This window comes from Miniopterus schreibersii, assembly GCF_964146895.1.
Source record: "Miniopterus schreibersii genome assembly, chromosome: 10".
Lineage (NCBI taxonomy): Eukaryota > Metazoa > Chordata > Mammalia > Chiroptera > Miniopteridae > Miniopterus > Miniopterus schreibersii.
Genome location: NC_138110.1, coordinates 28,335,359 through 28,356,311, shown reverse-complemented (window position 1 = coordinate 28,356,311; position 20,953 = coordinate 28,335,359). Strand labels below are relative to the sequence as shown.

The window sequence follows — 20,953 nt, the reverse complement described above, 5'->3', positions numbered from 1 at the left end:
TTCACTTGCTAGCTGCAAAGGGCACTAGAAGAGTAAAGGCAAAGAAGGATTGGTTGGTTTGAATAGCATGCTAAGTATTTAAGTTGATCCTTTAGGAAGTGAAAAGAAACAGAATTTTGCAACCCAAATTAAAGTGTTATATTCAAAACACTTTTCTTTCCACAGATGTAATTAATTTGATAAGGAAGAGACTGAAGGACAGGAGATGGGGGATTGTTGCTGAAGCACTGAATGAAATGGTGGAGCCTGAAATGAATCAGTACCACAGAGAACTCCCACATGACACAGAAGAAGGAGGAACCCACTGGGCTTGGAGACTCAAGGATGTTGGGTAGGTTAAGGCATCAAAAGCTCCAAATTGACACTAAAAAGAAAATGATGGAACAATATTTATTTATTGCTTTATTAATTACTGGTTTATTGACATAATTTTCCCCCACTAGAATATGTCATGGTGCCAATATATGGGCCCAAATCTCAGAGTTTTCCCATTGACTAATGACTAAACTTAATTATTGAAAATTCTTTGTTTATATGTGTGTGTGTATACAGGGTGGGGCACAAGCAGGTTTACACACTTTTACAATAATTAATACATAATATAAAAACAATATATATACATATATATAAACTATATACAATATAATATGTATATAGTAACAACATACAATAGACAGTATATATTATGCGATATACACAATATAAACAACATATACAAATATAATACAATAATTAATAAATAGTAATACACAAATAAACCATTTCATGTACTCACAACTGTAAACCTACTTTTGCCCCACCCTGTATAAATATTTTTTTTTCACAAAAGGATTCTCAGTTTGCTTACTGTTTAGTCTTTAGAAGAAGTCTACATTCAAAGAAAGATTAAAATATCAGAGCTGTGTTTGAGAGAATTTCCCCCACCACCAACTGTAAAAAGTAACCCATGTAACAGAGCAATGTTTCTAGGGCTAAACAAGCTTTCTATAGATGGAATCATCTAGTTTCAGGACTTCTAACATTCCTCTCCTCTCTCCAGAATTCAAGGTCAATATACACATCTTTTCAAAGGCTTGCAATATCTTCTACAGAGTTTTTTAATTAGTTTGTTTATTTCAAGGTTTCCAATCTTCCTCTTCTTTAAAACCTTTTGAAATTTCAAATTAGTAAATATGGGCCAGTACAGAGGTGTCTCATCTGAACGACTACTTGAACATCGCCTATGATGCCATGTAATTCTCTCAGAAAGCCTGTTCCTCTTGGCCATGTAAGAAATGCTCCTGTTTAATTCATGGAAGACTCCCCAACACTGCCAAGAAAATCCCTCTGGCACCAGTGACTCTCCTGCCCCATTTTTCACCTCTGGAGGTCTTTACACACATCAGCTAAATTTGTTCTCCGGGGCCCCTGTGAAGATGGTGACTTTACAAATTCCTCCTTTGACAAATTCCTCCCTGAGGAGACATTATGGATGTTGATGGGGAAAATGCATCTTGCCAAGATTATAACCCACTCAGAATGTGGAGCCCAAGAGTTTGGAAGCTGAGTGGTGCCTTTTAGAGCTAAAGATTTACAAATGGTTGGCTAATGTTTATAGCAGGGATGCACAATTAATAAATGCAAAATTGGCTGTTTCCAGAGTGAATAGGATGTTTGTCAAAGCAAGAAACTTTGCGTTGATTATAAGCTACAGATAACGAAAATATGTTTGTGTTTCACAAATACATTTGATTCTAGTGGATTGTATTTCCCATCAGGAAATCAAGTTTGGCAAATATTTTACAGGCTAACTCCTCAAATCAGGCAGGAGGCTTTAGGTGACTAGAAATGCAATAGGCTTAGAGAGTAAAGGTTTGCACAGGAGCTAAGTAATAGACTTTACAACTGTTCTTCACAAAATTTATAAGGACCAGCACTGGGTGGCTAACAGTAAAATATGCATATCACCAATTTTTTGGGGGAAACTTCATGAAAATGTTATCTCTACTTTCTCTTAACCTTCTCAACAAATCATAGATAATTGTTCTAAATTTAGCATTCCTTTATGTTGGACATGAAGGGCCCATATTAAAGCGTTTTTGACAAAACACGTAATTGCAAATAGGAAATGTACATCTAGAATAGGGAGAATTTAGAAGTAGAAGACTATAAGCACATGTTTCAAACAACAGAGGGATCCCTCTTCAAAGGAATTCTGGCCAGGAATCCAGGCACACGGGAGTCAGAGGGTTGTAACTCACCCCCTTGGAGCACATCTTTCTACAGAGTCAAGAAGAAACTGGCTACCAGAACTAGCAAGATATATTTTATTTTGATCAGGGCAGTGCGATGAATTTTCCAATGTTAGAGTCCAGAACGAGGTAAAATATCCTAACCAAAGAGAAGAAGGGTCTGCCTGGAAGAAGGCTGAATAGAGCAAGGGATCCCTATTTCAGCAAAAGCAAAATGTGTTACAGACAAAGCTTAGCGTTAATGGCTAGTCTTAATGTATGACAATCTGATACTGAATATCCTCACATTGTGGGCACTAGGGAACATTATTGTGGATTTTAATTATTGAATGTTCACTTAAAACTTCCTGGAACCGATTTGTTATAGAGGAAGGAATAACCTAGAGAGTAAAATTCCTAGTAGCACTTTGTCTCAACCAAAAGAGTTGAGGGGACGATGATGGATGCTAAATGTGGCTAGTGGATGTAGCTTAACTCTGCGGATTGTTTCTTTTCTGGTTCCTTCACCATTGCTTATTTGTTCTCTTGACTCTGTTAGGAGGAGTACAGCAGATCTCACCTCTCCTTAGAGATGAAATCATAGCTTATCTTTGCACTTTGACCAGGGAAACTTGTCTAAGACTTTGATTTTAAAATTCTCAACAACAACAAACACTCAATTAAAAACACAGAGAAGCAAGCTGCTTTGCCCACTTGCTTCTCAGAACAGAGCTTTGTCAGGCCTGAAAATCACACCTCATAGCTGGCATATGAACATCTTATTTCCTTCTTGATTGCAGCCAGTGACCTTGAGTATGAAGTGTCTATTAGCTTGTTAGGAAGAAGGGACAAGCTCTGCTAACCCATGACTCTCTCTGACACTCCATGGTTTCCAAAGCTGTTTCCTTACAAACCCTCAGCATTATTATTCCCTTATGTTCATGAACCGTAGTCTGAAAGGTTGAAAGACTTGTTTTTCCATCTTTTTTTCCCCCTAAATCTCTGTATCTTTCTCTTCTTATATTTTTCTCCCAACATTGATTTATTTTCTATTTCTACATATTCTCTCAAGTTTTCTGTCTTCTAGATTCTCCTATTCCATGGTTGGATACAATCAGTTCTTGGATTCAATCCGCATGACTGTTTTAAGACCCTCCCCACATTCTCTAAGAGTATTAAAACTTTAAACCAGAGGGAATTGTAGAATGTAGCTCATTGCAGGCACCTAACATACACTTGTTGCCAAAGTTAATCATCTTAGAACTCATCTTGGTTCTAAAGGAGACAATAGTCCCTGCCATTTAGGGAGCATGAGAGTTCTGGTGGTAGAAGCTTTCTTAGAACTTGTTGTTGGTAGTCTCCTTTCTTCTCCATTCACCAGGCCAAGTGAGATTCTGAAAATATTTGTCAAAAAAAATAAATAAATAACAGAGAGAGTTTAGTAGAGTCTCTCTTCCTCATTAATATAGTGGTAGCATGAGCTCTGAGATAACAGAACCTTATGCTGCTTCTCAGAATCTATATATAGGAGAGAACCACCCAGATTTCCTCCAAATCTGCATCAACTTGTGAAGTGAGAAATGAGTTTTTATTGTGTTAACTTTGTTTTGGTTTGTTATGATAGCAAAGCCTAGACCAATCTCACTAATACAGATCTTAAACCACATAGTTGGGAACTGGGAGATATTTCTAAACATAAGATGGGTCTAAGTATAAGTAAATTGGTACATGTCTATGCTGTGTATGTGTGTACTTCCACGCCAACGACTAACTCCTTGGCCCCTTCTTACAGCCTCAGTATCATCATCTACAGGGTGATGGTGGGGTAGAAGTTCTTTTAGCTTGAAATTTCTTTGTAATATTGGCCGATGCTTATCCAAAACAGTGTTGCATTTACTCAGGTCTTAACATATTCTGAAGTCTTTTAAACCCAAGAACAAAGCTCAGGGCTTGGACAGGCTCTGATTTTAAGTTCATCCAAACCATCTCTTTGTTGCCTTTGCCCCCTTTAAGAAAATTCCAGATGAAAGCACAAATCTGCCACATGAACTGATTTTCTGCACAGCAAGATAATTCTTTTAAGTAGTTTCTATTATAGGAAAATTAATTTCAAGGCACTTCATACAGTTCTAGTAAAATCCTTCCGCTCCACAGGGGTCCATGAGCAACATTAACTGTGCAGCATTTGCTGGGTATGCCTCGTTATGACTTGGTGCAGTGAAGAATGTTTTAATTTTTTTTTAAGTTGGGGTTTTTGAAATGCATTATTTTTTCTTATCTCTACATGAACATTTAAAGAAAACTGGAATTAGAAATATTTTTAACAAGGACAAAATAGTTTTCCTACCTCATGTAAAGGAACAGAAGTTCGTTCTTTTGATAAAACTTTGAAGCTTATTTACTTTTATTTAGGTAATGCGTTTTGGATTTTTTGGGGGTGTGTGTGTTATAACATTGATTAATTTGAGGAGGATATTGAAAACAAATACAGAATCCTATGTTCCAATAAACACATTCAAAAGTTTGAATGGATAAAAAATACGACATTATCATCCAGTTCTCCCTTGCCCAGCTTCCTTCATTCTCTCAGAGGTGTTTTTAAGAGACCTACATACATTGTCTTCACACAAGTTTTCATTTCAGCACCTGTTTCCTGGGGAGCCTGACCTAAGACACTCCCAAACAACTTAGAGTTACTGTAAAATGATATTTATCTTTTTCTTCCTTATTATACTGAGGGGAAAAAGGCAGAGAATCCTATGGGAAGGAACATGGTACCCAAGATTCATCTCAGGTGGAATGATGAAATGTCTCATACTTGCCTGAATCCATAAGATGATGCCAGGGCACTGTATTCCAGACATGGGACTACTGAGGACGGGATGTAACTAGAAACAAGAGGCCGGGAATGTCAAAGTCAAGGACATGGCATAGCAATCCTGTGGAACATTCACCATTGTGTCAATGTGTGGAACTGGGATGAGACCACACTTATGGCATAGTAACAGCTGGAAAGAGGTCCTGATACAAAGCTCTTCTTTGCAGAGTTAGGTAATTTGAGGCCCCTGTTTTACTTGATCTGTGACCTCTAAAACTAGATTTCTTGTTTTTGACTCTTAGTCCATTGCTCTTTTTAAAAAATTTTGAATGTTTCCTTAAAAGTACAGATGATCTAGAATTGAACTTTGGGTGATAAAAATAAGTTATGAGCATTTATGACAATTTCAAGTTTATTATTGTTTTTCTTATTTAAATTTGAGGGGAAAAAAACAAAATATGCTTCAAGAAATTATATATGAGATACACATAATGATTACAGGGCTTTGTTTTGTTTTATTTACAAGCAAGTTTTCAATTCAGAGCTCATAGAACGGAAGAAAAAGTGCAAGAGAGGAAACCTACAAGATCAATTAAGAACTTCAGAGAAGTTTCTGTCTGTCTTTTTGGTGATTCATTGTTTCTGGATCAGGTTGTCTGGTTTGGAAATCTCCCTGCCTTTCTAGCACAAAACCCTGTTATTTATGACAGTTTATCCTTTAAAGGCCTTATTTTCTATTTCTTAGGCAGGATGAATGGGTAGAAGTGGGAAAGGGAGCTTAAAAACATGACCTGTTCTTAGAAGTCTTGGGAAGAATATCAGATTATCTTCATTCAACGAATCTACACAGGCCTGAAAGACAACATTTGCATGTGGTAGAACCAAAGGAAAAACTTAATCAGAAATCAATTCTACAAACAGGAGGAGACATTTCTTTTAGGCTGGATCAATTAGTGGGGAGGAAAGAGACAAATTGTGGCAGTGGGGTGGGGTTACTTTATTACTGCAGAATCATAGATTAACACCAATGTCCTTTTTGAGTCATATGATTTCCCTCTTCTTGAGCCCATAGATATAGAAAAATGAAGTATGAAATTGAAAAGGTTCTTCTAAACAATCTAAATCTGGCCTTTCTTTAACAGAGAAATCAGCAGCCTAGTTAAGTCAGCTGACCAATCTGGTAAACACCACACACTCAGTTAGCACACAGAGACAGTGTTGCCTCAATGAACCAATCTGGACTCAAATCTCCGAAAAAAGGCCACCTGAGGCCACTCTATGGATCTGCTGCAGAGCAAATGGTGTTTGATCTCTGTGTTATAATTACTGACTTTGCTTTGAGAAGAAACAAAGAAACTCTGTTTGTAAATGTCTCCAGCTAGGTTGCAGGTTGGTATTTGTGACTCGACCATAAAATCTAGGTTTTCAGCTTCTTATATCAAACAATTCTACTAACATTAATTACTTTTGTAAGGATTATAATAGTTCTGAAGCAGCCAGTGCTATTTCGAATGTTTTCCAGCTCAGAACGGCCCAAGAGTTAGAGGCAATATCTCCAAATGGAACAATTAATTTGTTACATATAGAGCAGACTCTAAGTATCTTCTATGCCACTAGTCAATGAGAGGGAGATGCTGGCAGTGAAAAATTGCTGGATGCGATGAGGAAACCTTGGCCATAAAGAAAAAAGACAATCATTGGCTCAAACTGACTGATGCTTCCTAGGTCCCAGATAAAATAATAAATGAGGTGTATTTGAAACATTAGGAATTCTTTTAATAACAATGGTGCTCTCTCCTCTTCCTTTGGTTTCTTACTCTTGTGCAATGGAACACAAGAGAGAACTTTTCTAGTTTCTACCAAACTAAGTTATGTGAAAGAAAGGTTGTGGAAGTGCCTTGTAAATCCTAAATTTTTAATCAAATATCTATTATTATTTTATGTCTTATAAGAAAGTGAATTCAATGTACCTCGAAGATTGGAATTTGATGTTAAAGAAATCTAGAGAACCTCACATCTTCCAGCCGCCATGGCCTGCAGAAGACCACTTGAGATTACATAACTTCACTGGGACGTTCATTAAAACTGAGGACTATTGCTGAATGTCTAGCATCATCGATTGTGCAAAAAAATTACAGCAGTATATACTGTCCACTAATTGGTTTGTAGAATATAAATGCATAGCTTGTTGATGTAAATAATACAGAATATGGGAATGTATGTTTTGTTCACCTCTCCCTGAAAACTACATCTGACTCTGATCATTTAATTATAATATAGTACTCATGAGCTATTGCACAGTTTACTAAGCCCTATGGGAATAAACAAGAAAAAACACATATTGAGAGACCACTATGATCTTAACACTATGAAAGTTATGGGGGAGAAAAAGTCTCAGTCTCTGCTCCCAGGGGCTTAAAGATTATACCACAATGCGACTTCTGATAAAATGAAATAACACCAAACCAGTTCAAACATGATTCAGAAGAAAGAGAGACCACTAGGAGGTGATATGATAAGTTAATCTGGAGGTAAGAGACATGAAATATGGGTCATAAATTGGTCCTTGAGGTATAGATATGCAATTCCTGTGAGCTAGAGAAAGAGTCAGAGAATGATGCTTTAAGCAGAGGAAATATTATGAGCAAAGCAAGGAGGGTAGGAAAAGCCAAAAGTATTTGAATGAGGGTGAGTTAAGAAGTTTGCTAGAGCGGAGAGTAGATGCAATGGAGACAGTCCATGAAAGACTTTGCATTTCGCATGTGTCAGGTCCAGCTCTCCAGGAAGCAGATGATGAGATGGACACTTGTGTGCAGATGATGCATGTAGTTCTCTTGAGAGGCTGAAGGGAGCTGGGCAAGTGAGAGCTGGTTGATGAAGCTCTTTGTTAATAATCACTGAAACTTTGCTTATGCATATTGTCACTCTATTTGTTTTCAATAACCTTTTCAAATGAATGTGTTGCACTACACACACACCCAGACACAGAAACAAATTACCTAAATAAAAATAAACAAGTTACAAAGTTGTATCAAAAGAAATCATTTCTGTGCCTTTACATGGGGTAGGATTCACAAGCAACATTAACTGCGCAGTGTTTGTTGGGCGTGCTTTGTTATGACTTGGTACAGCGAAGAGCGTTTTAAATTTATTTTAAGTTGGTATTTCTGAAAGTACATTACTTTTCTTCTTATCTCTGCATGAACATGTCAGAAAACTGTAATTTGAGATCTTTTTAACTGTATGATACCACTGTCCATTCCATTTGTATTCACCTGTAGCTATACACAATTTTTTAATATACTTAACCAAAATTGGACACCCTGACTTTTTAGGGGTCTTTTAAAACCCAAATCCAGCCCGGCCGGGCATGGCTCAGCGGTTGAGCGTCGACCTAGGATCCAGGCGATCGGGGTTTGATTCCAGGTCAGGGCACATGCCCGGGTTGCAGGCTCGATCAATGACTCTCTCATCATTGATGTTTCTCTCTCTCTCTCTCCCCCTCCTTTCCTTTCTCTGAGATCAATAAAGATATGTTTAAAATAAATAAATAAATAAAACCCAAATCTATTTATTTGCCATGTGACATCTTCTTTCTAAAAGAAAGGGATTTTTAATGCATTTCTAATGCAGGAAACAAGTTCAGAAACTGGACACCAGTTTTTAGGACATGGCGTTTGGAAGGAGATCGTGTGGTACTACGAAAGCACATTATTTCTCTTCTGCCTTCATGTAACACTAACTGGAAAATAGAAAACAAGAGACAAAAATGAGAAAATAAATGTGATTTAAAGAAAAAAAAAAGTTGAGCAACAGAGGTTAGTGAATTAAAGGAAAATACAATTGGAACCTAAGGCTGACAGTCCTGTCCTTCAGCTTTTCCCCACCCCCTGGGCACGGAGGAGGTCTCATTAATTCGTTTCCTGTCTAGTTGCCTACCCCAAAGGGCTTGGAGCGAAGCAGCTTCTGATGCGTTAGAGGTGAGAGGCTCCTTCCCCAGCCCCAACTCACTGAGACCTGAAGGAGGCATTCAGTTCCCCAGGTACCGGCTTCTGTGGCCAACAGCGCGCTGTGCATGAGGCACAGAGAGCATGTCCCTTCATCACTTCTCAGGCACAGCCCGCTGCATTGGCACGTCTGTCAGGGGTGATCTGCTACCCTGTCTTCCCTCCGAGCTGGGAGTCCGTAATATCAGACCTCACCGTGCACTTTAGAGGAGCCAACGAGGCAACAGCTGCGCTAATGGGGTAAAGTTTCGAGTGTGACTCCAAGACAGCTTTTCGGTTAATAGAGTGGGAGCGACGGTGTCCTTTCCCTCAGCGTGGAAGAGACATCCTGATCCTGATCGCACTCCATAAAGTGTGTCAAGCTGAGGCCCAAACCCTGTTTTCTAAATTTAGTTGTTGGTGGGAGACCCCTGATGGTTACTTCACAAAGGCAAGAATGTGGGCGGATATGCACACACTCTTTATCAAAACATGGGAGAAACCTTTAAAAAACGCATCCTATCGCGGAATGGCTACTTCCTCATCTTTAGATTTGAGGAGCACGGTGCCATGAGTCTCTATGCTTAAACGTGTGTGCGAATCCCGGAATGGGGCCCGCACCTCACATTGCCCCGCAGGCTGCACTGTTTCCCACGCTGGTGGGGTATAACGGGAACCTGTGGTCCTGGAGGCAGCGGCTGCGATGGGCGGGGTCAGCACGTGAAGGTCAGTGCTGAGACAGCCGGCAGCAGGAACTCAGTGTTCCATCAGAGGCCTGTAATCTGGGCAGAATCGTCCGACATGAAATGTTAGTCCGTTATCCGAGTAAGCTGACCACAAAACAAAATTTTGCTTGTTTTGACCCATTTGCCTAAAGGATTAACACAGGTACAGCTATGGAAAAATTTGCTTTAGTTCCCAGGGACAAAAAATATACATATAAGCCAAATTTCCTCATAAAAAATGCCTCCTGTGAATTTTTCTGATTCTAAATGTGGAGTGAACGTTGCTGAAATCTGCATGAGAATGACAGAGGGAGAGGGAAAGTTAGCCACCACTTTTCCATCTTCAGTGAGCAGCCTCCCTTGAAGCTAGGGTGCTGTTATTAATGATGATGATTTTCATTTACAGCACAATGTTGGACTGTAATTATTTCCTGATATAAATTGCTTACTCACTTCTCCCCCCTCCCCCCCCCCATTTAGTTGACCTATTGCTTCCTACATATTTTTGCTGTTACTTCAATATTCTGGATAAATAGCTTGCTTGTGGACAGAACTGTTCTTCAGCTGTTCTGATAGGTTTTTTCCTTCCTCTTATAAATTGCTCAATAAAATGGAAGAACATAAAAAGGGCACCAGAGGTGATTAAGTATGATATTTTTTCAAACTGTATTTGATTGCCTTGTGGTTCACATTAAGATAAAAGCTCTTGGACTAACTTAACAAACAGCAAATTTGATGAATTGCTGTTTTGAGAGACTGGCCGAGGGCAATGCTCAGGGGTTCAATATGGAATCCGTTAGTGGGAAGAGGGTGAGGGCACATACCCCACACTCACTCTAAGAGATCATTGGCCCATTTCTCAAAATTAGGGAAAATGTGTTTCAAAGTCCCCTTCTCTAACTTCTGCATGTGCGCCTATTGGGAACATGAGTAGAGGGACAGATGCTAAAACAATAAGCCCACAAATGTCCATTTCCAATCAATAAAGCTATAAAGCATCCATTGAGTCTTCACCAACACACCTGCTGTTTGCTTCATTCTGTGCCAATCACTGTGTAAACCATTCAAGAAAAGTTAAAATATTTTTTCAAAAGGAGATATCACAGGATGCTATAAAGCAATATAAGATATTTTAATTTAGAACTAGGCTGAGTGTTTCAGATTTAAACTGCTAAGGAAATTTGGAAGGCGACGAGGGAACAAAATAGGAAGTCTTCCTGGAGAAAAGGGCCCATGAAAGATGGGTGGAATTTAGCTACACAAAGGAGAAAAGAGAAGCAACTGAACCTGGCAGGAAATCATGAGTGAGTCTGCAGCGCCTCCTTCTAACTGATGGCACCGCCGTAGTTAAATCATCTCTCTATTGCTTTCTCCTTGTTTTTAATTCAAGCCCTCCTTGTGCTGGGTGAGTGAACAGGTTTCTATTTGCTGAATTCATTCAATGTAATAATAAAATAATCTTGGTCCTTAATGTGAATTTTTAAAAAAGAAATTGATTTTTGGCTTCGGAAATCTCGATTAATTGAGACCACTTAAACTGCCTGGCAGTCTGAGATTTAAAAGGTCCTCAGGCCAAGATGTGCAGGAACATTAGAAGGTGGCATTGCCTCCATTCCTCTGTCTCAGAGCAGAATCTTTCTCCTTGATCCACCCTCCCAATTCTACCACTTGTCCAACTTAATCAATGCTTCCTTGAATTGTGCACCAACAGGAAAGGAGAAAATAAAAACCCAAAGGGCAGGAGATAAGTCAGAATACCACTGAAACCCTGAGTCCAAGAGCAAGTCAACACATCATGAAAATAAACAAATAATAGGCAGACAAACAAAAATTCCACCCTAGGAACTATGGAAGTTTGGGTCTTCCTTGAAACTATGGAGCATGGACAGATTGTAGTCCATGCAAATACTCACATACTTGCGACTGTTTACTTATGCATACATGCTATATTTCATTCAAGAGAATTTTATTGTATATTTACTATGCATCAGATAATGTGCCACATATACTTGGAATATAAAAATGATCCTGACGGAATCAGTGTGTGGTAAGTGAGCTATAACTGCATTGTTTGAGATCTGTGAAAGTAATAGGCATGGAGAGTACAGAGAGCATGAAGAAAGGTGGTGCATCTTCTATGGCTTACGGAAGCTGATGGCTGTGTACATGTCGTAGAAAGTTTAGGGTAGTCAAATGGGTAGGGTTTCAACAGAAAGTGAGAAGGGGGAGAAACGACTGCAAAATACATTGTACATAAGGACGTGTCATGATCAAAGTCAAAGAAGCCTGTAACAAACAAATGTATTGGACCTACACAAGTGGTCAGGATGGCTGCACTTTGACAGGCTCAAACTTGCAGAATCAAGCAGAGGCAGATAATTACAGGGAGTTAATATCACACTTAAAAGGCCAGTTATTAACAATTTTATTTAGTTGAATTCTTTTTGGTCAAAGCAATTATTTCATGAATTCCAGTCAACAACAGCAGATAATAGGAAACAACATGTTTTAAACTGGAAGAGTGTTAAAAACAGGAGACCCTTCTCCACTCACCCCCATTTTCCCTGGCTTACGGTTGTTTTAGGTCTATTTGCATGATTTTAAAAGGATAAATTTACATCTATTTATATATCTGTCCATCTATCCATCCATCTTTTTACTGTCAAGTTTTTTAAAAGGCCTTTATAATTTTAAACAAGAATAATTTTGCAATAATAATTTTTAAACTGGGGAAATTCTTCTGGGCAGGTGGAGTAGCAGGGATTAGATTTAGCCTAGTGCATGAAATAACCAAACAAAACCAAAAACAAAACAAACAAAGAAACAAGAAATCCAGACAGACAAAATATATGCAACAACAATTTTCAAGTTACTGGACTTTAGGCAACAAAGAATAGAGATCTCTGAGAGACTGGAAACAAAGAAGTGAGCCTAATAATTGCCTCATCTTACTGTTTTGGGAGCGTTTTCAGGCCATCGCACCAGGGAAAGGAAAATGACGCAGATCCCAGAAAAAGTCCTGAGTGATGCAGACAGAGTTGAGAATCTGGGGAGGCAATGATAGCTCAAGTTCACAGGACAAAGTACTGGAAAGAACACAGATATGCAGAGAGAGAATCCTGGAGATCGGCAAGGAATTTGCCCTCAAGTATTTAGCGGAGTATTGATCAGCAAATGCATCAGAGGAAATTGCCTGACATAAGGGAAAGAATCATCCAAAAGAAGCAGAGAGACTAGCAGTCACATAAGGGAGGGGCTTATGTGTTTCTGCCAGGTGAGCTGGAAAAATGTATAATTTAGGGGACATTAAGAAAAATATTCATAAAGATCTTGTCTCAGTAGTAAGCTATAATTAGCTCTACATGGAGCACAACTTCAGACTCGCCTAACAAACCATAGACGCAAGACCTGAAAGGCTAAAATTGTTTTTGAGTAATATAACTACATCCCAGAACAAAATTCAAACACACTTATAGAAATACACAAATGTCCAGCTCCTAACAAGGTAAAATTCAAAGTGTCTGGCAGCCAACCAAAAATATCAAGATATGCAAAATAAATGAGTACAGAACACATGATGAGAACAATCTAATGAATCAACCCAGAACTGATATAGATATAATAACTAACAGACAAGGGCACTGCGTTGGTTCAAATATTGAGAAGATAAGTATGTTAGTGCAAAATGCCCCCAATCAAACTTCTAGAGGCAAAAACTTAGATGTACTAAATGGGTCTTACATATTGTTACACATTTCGGAGAAAACAATTAGTAAACTTGAAGACATAATAATAGAAAATATCCAAAACAAATAATAAAAAAGGAATTTTAAAAATGTAGACAGCCTATTAAGGTCTAATAGAAGTCCTCAAAAATAAGGAGAAATAGAGGAAACAGAAAAAAGTTTTTGAAAAAGTAATAGTGACAAATTTTCAGAGCTGATAAAAATCTGACAAACTGACAGATCTGACAAACTGACAGATCCAAGAAGTTCAATAAAGCTGAAGCAAAAAAAACCTGGGAGACACAACATCAAAGCACATCCTAATCAAATTGGTCAAAATCAAGGATGAAGATAAAATCTTTAACCAGAGAAAGAAGACATATCACATATAGAATAAAAAAGATAAGAATGACAACAGATATCTCATAAAAAATAATGCAATGGAAGAGACCTTGAAGAGATACCATTAAATATATATATAATTCTATACCAAGTGAAAAATATTGTTCAAAAACTTAAGGCTAAATAAAGATTTCTTGAGATATACAAATGCTTAAGCAATTCATCATCAGCAGAGCCATATTATAAGACATGCTAAAGGAAGTTTTTCAAGAAAATAAAAAAATAATATTACCTGGAAATAGAGGTCTATATTTAAAATGAAGAGCATCAGTAATATTTCCTGCATAATGATAATACATTTACATTATTTAAATAGCTTTAAAAATAATTGACTGGTTATATCTATTACAAGTATGTAGAATGTGGTTTATAATCTTTATGAAAGTGAAATAAATGACAACCATAACAAAGATGTGGGGGGAGGAGAAATGGAAGTATACAGTTTAAGGTTTTTATACTATCCCTGAAGTGATATGTTATCATTTGGGGTTAGTCTGTGATAAGTTAAAGGTATATACTTTAAGCAACACCTAAAATAACAATCAGAAAAGTTACTACCAATACGTCTAAAGAGGAGAAAGGGTAAAATAATAAAAAGAAAAATACTAAACCTAAAAGAAACTAGGTTGGAGGGGGAAGAGAATCAGAGATACTATGTCAAATAGAAAATAAATAGTAAGATGACAGATCATATCAATGGTCGCATGAAATGTAGTCTACACTCACCAATTTGAAAGCACAAATTGTTAAATTGTTTAAAATGGCAGGTTCCAACTATAGGCTGCATACAAAAAACCCACAATAATTTAAATATAATGACAAGAATACATGAAAAGTAAAATTATAAAAAAGACATTCCATATTAATACTACTCAAAAGAAAATTGAAAACACTATGTTAATATCATACAAAATCGATTTCAGAGTAAGAAGCATGAAACCAGGGAAATGCAATATCATCCCTTAATGATATAAGGGTCAATGTATCACTAGGACATAATCCTAAAGAACAATTCGATGTCTATATGCAAACAATGTACTTCAATCCACACTTCACACCATATGCAACAATTAATTCACAATAGATTATAAATTTAAGTATAAAGCCTAGAATTATGAAACTTCTAGTAAACAAAAAGAAGAGAAAATCTTTATGGCTAAAGGTTAGGTAAAATTTCTTAGAAAGGAAACCAAACCATGATTTATAAAAGAACAAACTGACAAATTGGATTTGATCAAAACTAGAACCTATTCTTCAAAAGACACTGTTAAGAGAACTCAAAGACAAACCACAGACAAGGAGTAAATATTTGGAAATCCTATTTCTGAAAAAGCACTTGTATTCAGAACTCTCTATAATTCAGTAATGAGAAAAATAACTCCATAAAAAATGGACAAAAGTTCTGAACAGGTACTTCCTCAAAGAACTGATGACAAATAGGCTCATGAAGAGATGTTCAACATTATTTATCATTAGAGGAATGCAAATTGAAACTACAATAAGGTAACACTCTCTATATATAGAATCGCTGGAATTAAAAAGACTAACCACATCTAGTTTTGGAAAGGATCTGAAGAAAGTGAAATACTCAGACACTAGTGGTGGGAAGGTAAAGTGATAGTCTTTTTAGAAAATAATTTGGCACTTTCTTAAAAAGTTAAACATATATCTATTGCATGACCCCACTATTGCCCTCCTAAGTATTTACCTAAGAGAAATGAAAGCTTATGCAGTAACTTGTACACAAACATTTATACCTAAGTATTCATAACAGTTTCATTTATAGTAGCTAAAACCTGGACGCAACCCAAATGTTCTTCAACAGGTGAACAGATAAGCGATTTCTAGAGTACATAGAACACTACTCAGCAACAAAAATGAATGAACTAAAAATGAATGAACACCCAGCAACATGGAAATTTCTTAAAATAATTATGCTGAGTGAAATAAGCCAGACAAAAATGGAGTACATGCTGTGTGATTCTATTTATATAAAACTCTAGAAAATGCAAACTAATCTACAGTGACAGAAAGCAGATTAGTGGTTGCCTGGGGAGGTATGTGCCGAGAAAAACCAAAAGGAGAAATTACAAAGGAAAACAAGGATGTCTTTGATACGATAAATATGTTCACTATATATTGATTGGGTTGATGGTTTCAGGGGTGTAAATCTCAAAACTTATCAAATTGTACTCTTGAAATAGGTAGAGTTGATTTTATGTCAATTGTAATTCAATAAAGCTGTTAAAAATAGTGATTTAATGTGCTTGATTACTCAAAAGTGTTTTCATATACATTATCTCATCTAATTATTACACAATCTTTTGATAGCATTTAGAATAGTCACTATTATTCTGGCTTTGCAGAAACAGAAACAAAAACCACAGGGGTATTATTTGGCCGAGACCATGCAACCTGCAGTGTGATTCCAGTCCAGTTTGTGACAGAAATGCCCTCAGAAAAACCAGTCTGGTGAGTTGGTGTTACTGGTCATTTCTTATATGCACAGCCACATTCCTGCACAGTTTGGGGAGACCAGCTAGCTACATAAAATGAACTTGAAATATCATACGCTCCCTAACTTTCACAGAATTGGTCTTTACTGCTGATGCACATTTTTGTGATATTTGCATAAGGCCAAGTATTTAGTATTTGTTAAACAGAAATAGCATCTGACTTAGAGTTTCCTCAAACCTCCCAAGGCCTTTAAACTTAAAACACTTATAAATGTTCTCATTTAACAATGAATTATCTATTTCCCCCTACATATCTCGTATCTTCACTTTTCTGGTTATGTGAATTCTTTTGTTTGTTTTGGCTTTTAATGTCCTATCATCAACTCAGTTTTACAGTTCTTGAAGATAAGGACAGTGGATATGCCATTTTGCTTCCTTGTAAAATATTTCAATGGACCTCAATGTGGTCATTTACTTTAACTATATGGGCAAATAATTTTGATGTGAATACTAATTTTTCAGTTTATATCCAGATAGTTCATCAACACTTTCTCTAGTCTTAAGCTTTCCCTTGCCTCATTCTCTTCCCATGAATTCCCAAGCTACTACTTACCCTTCACATAAAGTAATTAATATTTTCGGTTATGAGTTTCATTTTTATCTCACATCCCATTTAAAAATTACAAATGTAAAGAAAACTCATAAACACAAGGGAGAGATAAAATAATTTTCTTGAATAAGGTTAACCTGATATCTATTAGAAAGATAAAAAAGAAATTAATATATTGATTAATTTCTTTCAACCAGAACAAGTATAATAGAAATTAAGTTTGTAGAGGTTAATGTGAAAAAAAAAATCTAGAAATTGTTGGTCCTCCTACTAAAGAACTTTTATTTTTATTAGAGATTTGGAACTTGTTTCAAAATATTTACCATGGGGGAATAGAAGATTTGTTTAGGTTAAGTTCTCAAAAAGGGTAGCTGGTAGTATGAACAGTAGCCCAAAGCAAAAACTCAGAATGGTTGGGTTTGCCAATCAAATGATTGTGGGGTCAGGGCCAAGGGAGACAGGCACAGCCCCTTCCCCCCAGCTCTAAGTTCTGGGCCAGCGCAGGAGCGAGCTGTGAGTCTCACTCTTCCTCGTTAACCCTTGCACACTTAGGAACTGTGCTTCACCCCTCAAGTCTCTTAGCTCAGGTTCTTTAGAGAAAGCTCTATGAAGGAAACAACATGGATTTATCTTTTATGAATTATTCATTGTTATCATTATTAGCTCTCATAATTCCAACCAGGCTGCTCATGTGGCTCTATCTTTTTGCTTAAGTCATATAAAACTCAGCTGACAAAACATTAGCAAGCACACCATGGGGAATTGGGCGGCGGGGGGGCTTCTTTGACTGAGTATAGCTCCCTCCACTTCCACTTCTAGTGATTTTGTGTACACATAACTTTGCTTGCAATTTTCGAACACAAAGTTTCCAAAAAAGTGAAGTGTATCAAAGCAATAGGTTGAAGCCAATGAGTGCTCTCATTCCAGGGCTGTGATGTCTGGGCAGGGCCCGCGCCATGAGTCACAGCAGCAACCACTCGCTGTTCATCCCCAGACCCTGGTGCAGGGGGCTCAGTGATGCGCAGCTGATGAACAATAGCATGGTAGACCATTTCTTATTTCTTATGACCTCTCAAGCAGCCAGAGACTTATGGCATAACATCATCTCTCCCACTGATATCCTAAATGCCACTGATACTGATCTATTCTTTAAATTTAAGCTTCACCTCATAAAAATGCAAATATCTAAGAGGTTGCCTCCCAGCCCTGTGCCCTTATTATAAATCTGTTCATCCGATTATTCTCTCTGTTTGGAGGGAGAGGAATTGGCAACCAAGGAATCCAGAGAGCTGGAGTGGCTGCAAGTCTGAGCTGGCCGCCCACTGTACCGGGGACAGGACTCCTAGAGTCCCCCTGGGATTCCGACAGGCTCTGGAGCTGATCTGTCAGGCGACAGGGAGAAGCAAGTTCTACACAATCATGTAAGCTTAACCTCATGGTTGTTTCTTTCCCCACCACCCGTCCAGGACAAAGCCCTAAGAAGCTCCTCTTCCCTGGGAAAAAGTGTTCCTCAGGCCTTTTGTTTTAGAAGATAAGAAGAAGGAGATGGTGGTTATTTCTAGAGCTTCATGTCTGTTTTATTCCAGCCTACTACCCAACAGGCTTGTGAAATGAATATTATTGAGCTTTCTTATGTGTGAAGTATAGGAGAAGAAAAACTCTTACTCAGCTGTCCCAGGGTCCTTGCTGAGTCTGAAAATTAAACTACAAAAAGAGATTTGCAGGAGAAAAGCATTCAAATGTATCTAAAATATCCTACCTGGCATGGGAGCCCTCGTAAGGAAATGCAGCTCCAAAGAGACAGTTAGAACTGAGTGTTTTAGCCTGGGTTCCATGAAGCGTTGACAGTCATGGGAGGGTGTGATAGGTGAAGGATTACGGGGTAATTGCAGTAAGCTGGAGGCAACAGCAAGGCCTGGGGGGTTAGAATTCTTCTTGGGGTTCCTTTGTTTGGATTCTTCTCTGTGTACCTTTGTTTTCAGAGGTAAGGATGCTCCTTTCCTCTGGGCATAGGGAGGGTCCTTTCAAATGAGGGTTTTATGACCCGATTCAGGGAAGAATGGCAACGGGGTGGGGGCCATTGAGTAAGTGATGAGGGAGGTCAAAGTGACCTCCTGGCTTCTGATATTTTCTCCAATTCCTTCCATTTCAATATCCAAGAAGCCATATGTTGAGGTGGCATATCCAGAATCCCATCAGAAGAAACAGACTCAGAAAGCTTAACTGTCTTGATTCATTAATTCAGTTGACAAATATTTATTGTGTCCTTACTATGTGCCAGACACTGTTACATATGATGAACATACACTGGTAAAAAAAGTAAATAAAATAAAAATATTCTATCTTAAGGAGCTTATGCGATCATGAGGAAAACCATCGATGACAGCCAGCGGCAGGGGTATACTTGGAACCCACCTCTGATCCCACATTTCCCTCATTATGTATGGTTATTATTCAGTGAGGCTAGTTCAGAAAGTGTGTTTATTAGAAAGGCCCAAGGTTCATGCTTATGGGAAGGCAGGCTGAGGAAGAACCACACCCATCTGCTTTCTCTGTAGGTCTTTCCTTTTAATCTGAGTTTCTCGGGAAGATGGTTCTGGATACTCAGGTTAACTTGCGATGCCCATAAATGAAGGCTGCTGCAGGGTCAAAAGCATGTGCTAAGATGTTCCAGGTCCTGCAGGTTTTGGGGGATGATGCAGGAACTATGCTTTGGGAGAGTCCAGTTTCCCCATCTCACAGCATGCCCCAGGCTTGATCTTTTTATTTTATATTTTTGGTAATCCTCACTCGAGGGTACTTTTTCCACTGCTTTTCAGAGAGAGAGGGAGGGAGGGACGGAGGGAGGGAGGGAGGGAGGGAAGGGGAGAGAGAGAGAAAAAGAAACATCACTGTGAGAGAGACACATCAATGGGCTGCCTCCTGCAAGGCTCGGCCAGGGGTGGGGAGAAACCTGCACCCCAACCCAGGGATGTGCACCTGGCTGGGAATCAAACCTGAGACCCTTCAGAGTGCAGGCCGATGCTCTGACCACTAAGCACACCGTTCAGGGCTACCCTTGAACTTCCTTAAAGTCGATTTGTTTCAGATTTGTTATTTTCCTCTGCTTCTGAGCAGCAGCACTGTATGTCCAGCTGCGTGATGGCCATGCCAGGGCGAGGGGAGATGACATCCTGACACCTTGCAAGACAATCTTGAGGAACCTTCCAACGACCAGATTTCCTCTGACCTGGGGTAGCGCAGAACTGGGATGGCCAGTAAATCAAGGTGGGGTTTGGGACTTGAAGCTACATATCGGTGAGCCTGCCAGCGGGACTAGCAGACACAGACCCGTGTTCTCACATCTCACGCCTACACACACACTCACACACACAACCCCTGGTGGAGTGGAGAATTAGTCAGCGGAGGCCTGACAAAGTGCTTCCTACACATGCTGTTCTGTCAGGCGGCACAGCTTCTCGGGCTTCAGAGGTAATTACATGGATTTTCTGTCTTGTACTTGCAAAAACACAGCCCAGCTCTGCACTGCCACTGCTGGCTCGTCGCTGACAGCGCCTTCGGCTCTGGCAGGCAGCAGGCTGCAGGAGGATGTTTACATGCTCTCTTTTAAGAATTCAAACCCCAAGAAGACACAGGAGGTGCCCGTGGAAGGAAGAGGGGTGAAAGTTTATTGGAGGGAAAGAAGTGTGTAGAGAAGTTCCTCTTGGATTACTGAGTAAAACATCTCAGAGGAGATGGGTGCAAAAAATGGGGAGATGGCTGCAGAGAAGGCTATGATAATGCTTCTGTTAATGAGTTTTATTTTCTTTCCTTTCCTCTATCAGCATAATTACTTAGCCTGTAGTGTTTTTCTTTCAATCTTTCCACCCATCAATCAACTGTTAGTAGATCCCACATACCCAAAATTCTGGTCCAGGCAGTGTGTGTTTGCCTGAGGTGGAGATAAGGCCCTGCTCACAAAGAGCTTTCACGGCGGTGGGGGAGACAATTGCTCATTTCGGGAAAACTGAAAGAAGATGGT

General features: G+C 38.7%; 1 pseudogene across 1 annotated transcript in view; it reads left to right on the top strand.

Annotated features, from left to right (window-relative positions):
• The window catches only part of LOC308562846 (tyrosyl-DNA phosphodiesterase 1-like), a 66,083-nt pseudogene that overhangs the window by 25,174 nt on the left and 19,956 nt on the right, over positions 1 to 20,953 (top strand). Inside the window, exon 5 of the transcript in view lies at positions 166 to 331. The product of the transcript in view is annotated as a tyrosyl-DNA phosphodiesterase 1-like (transcript). The remainder of the gene's footprint in view (positions 1 to 165; positions 332 to 20,953) is intronic.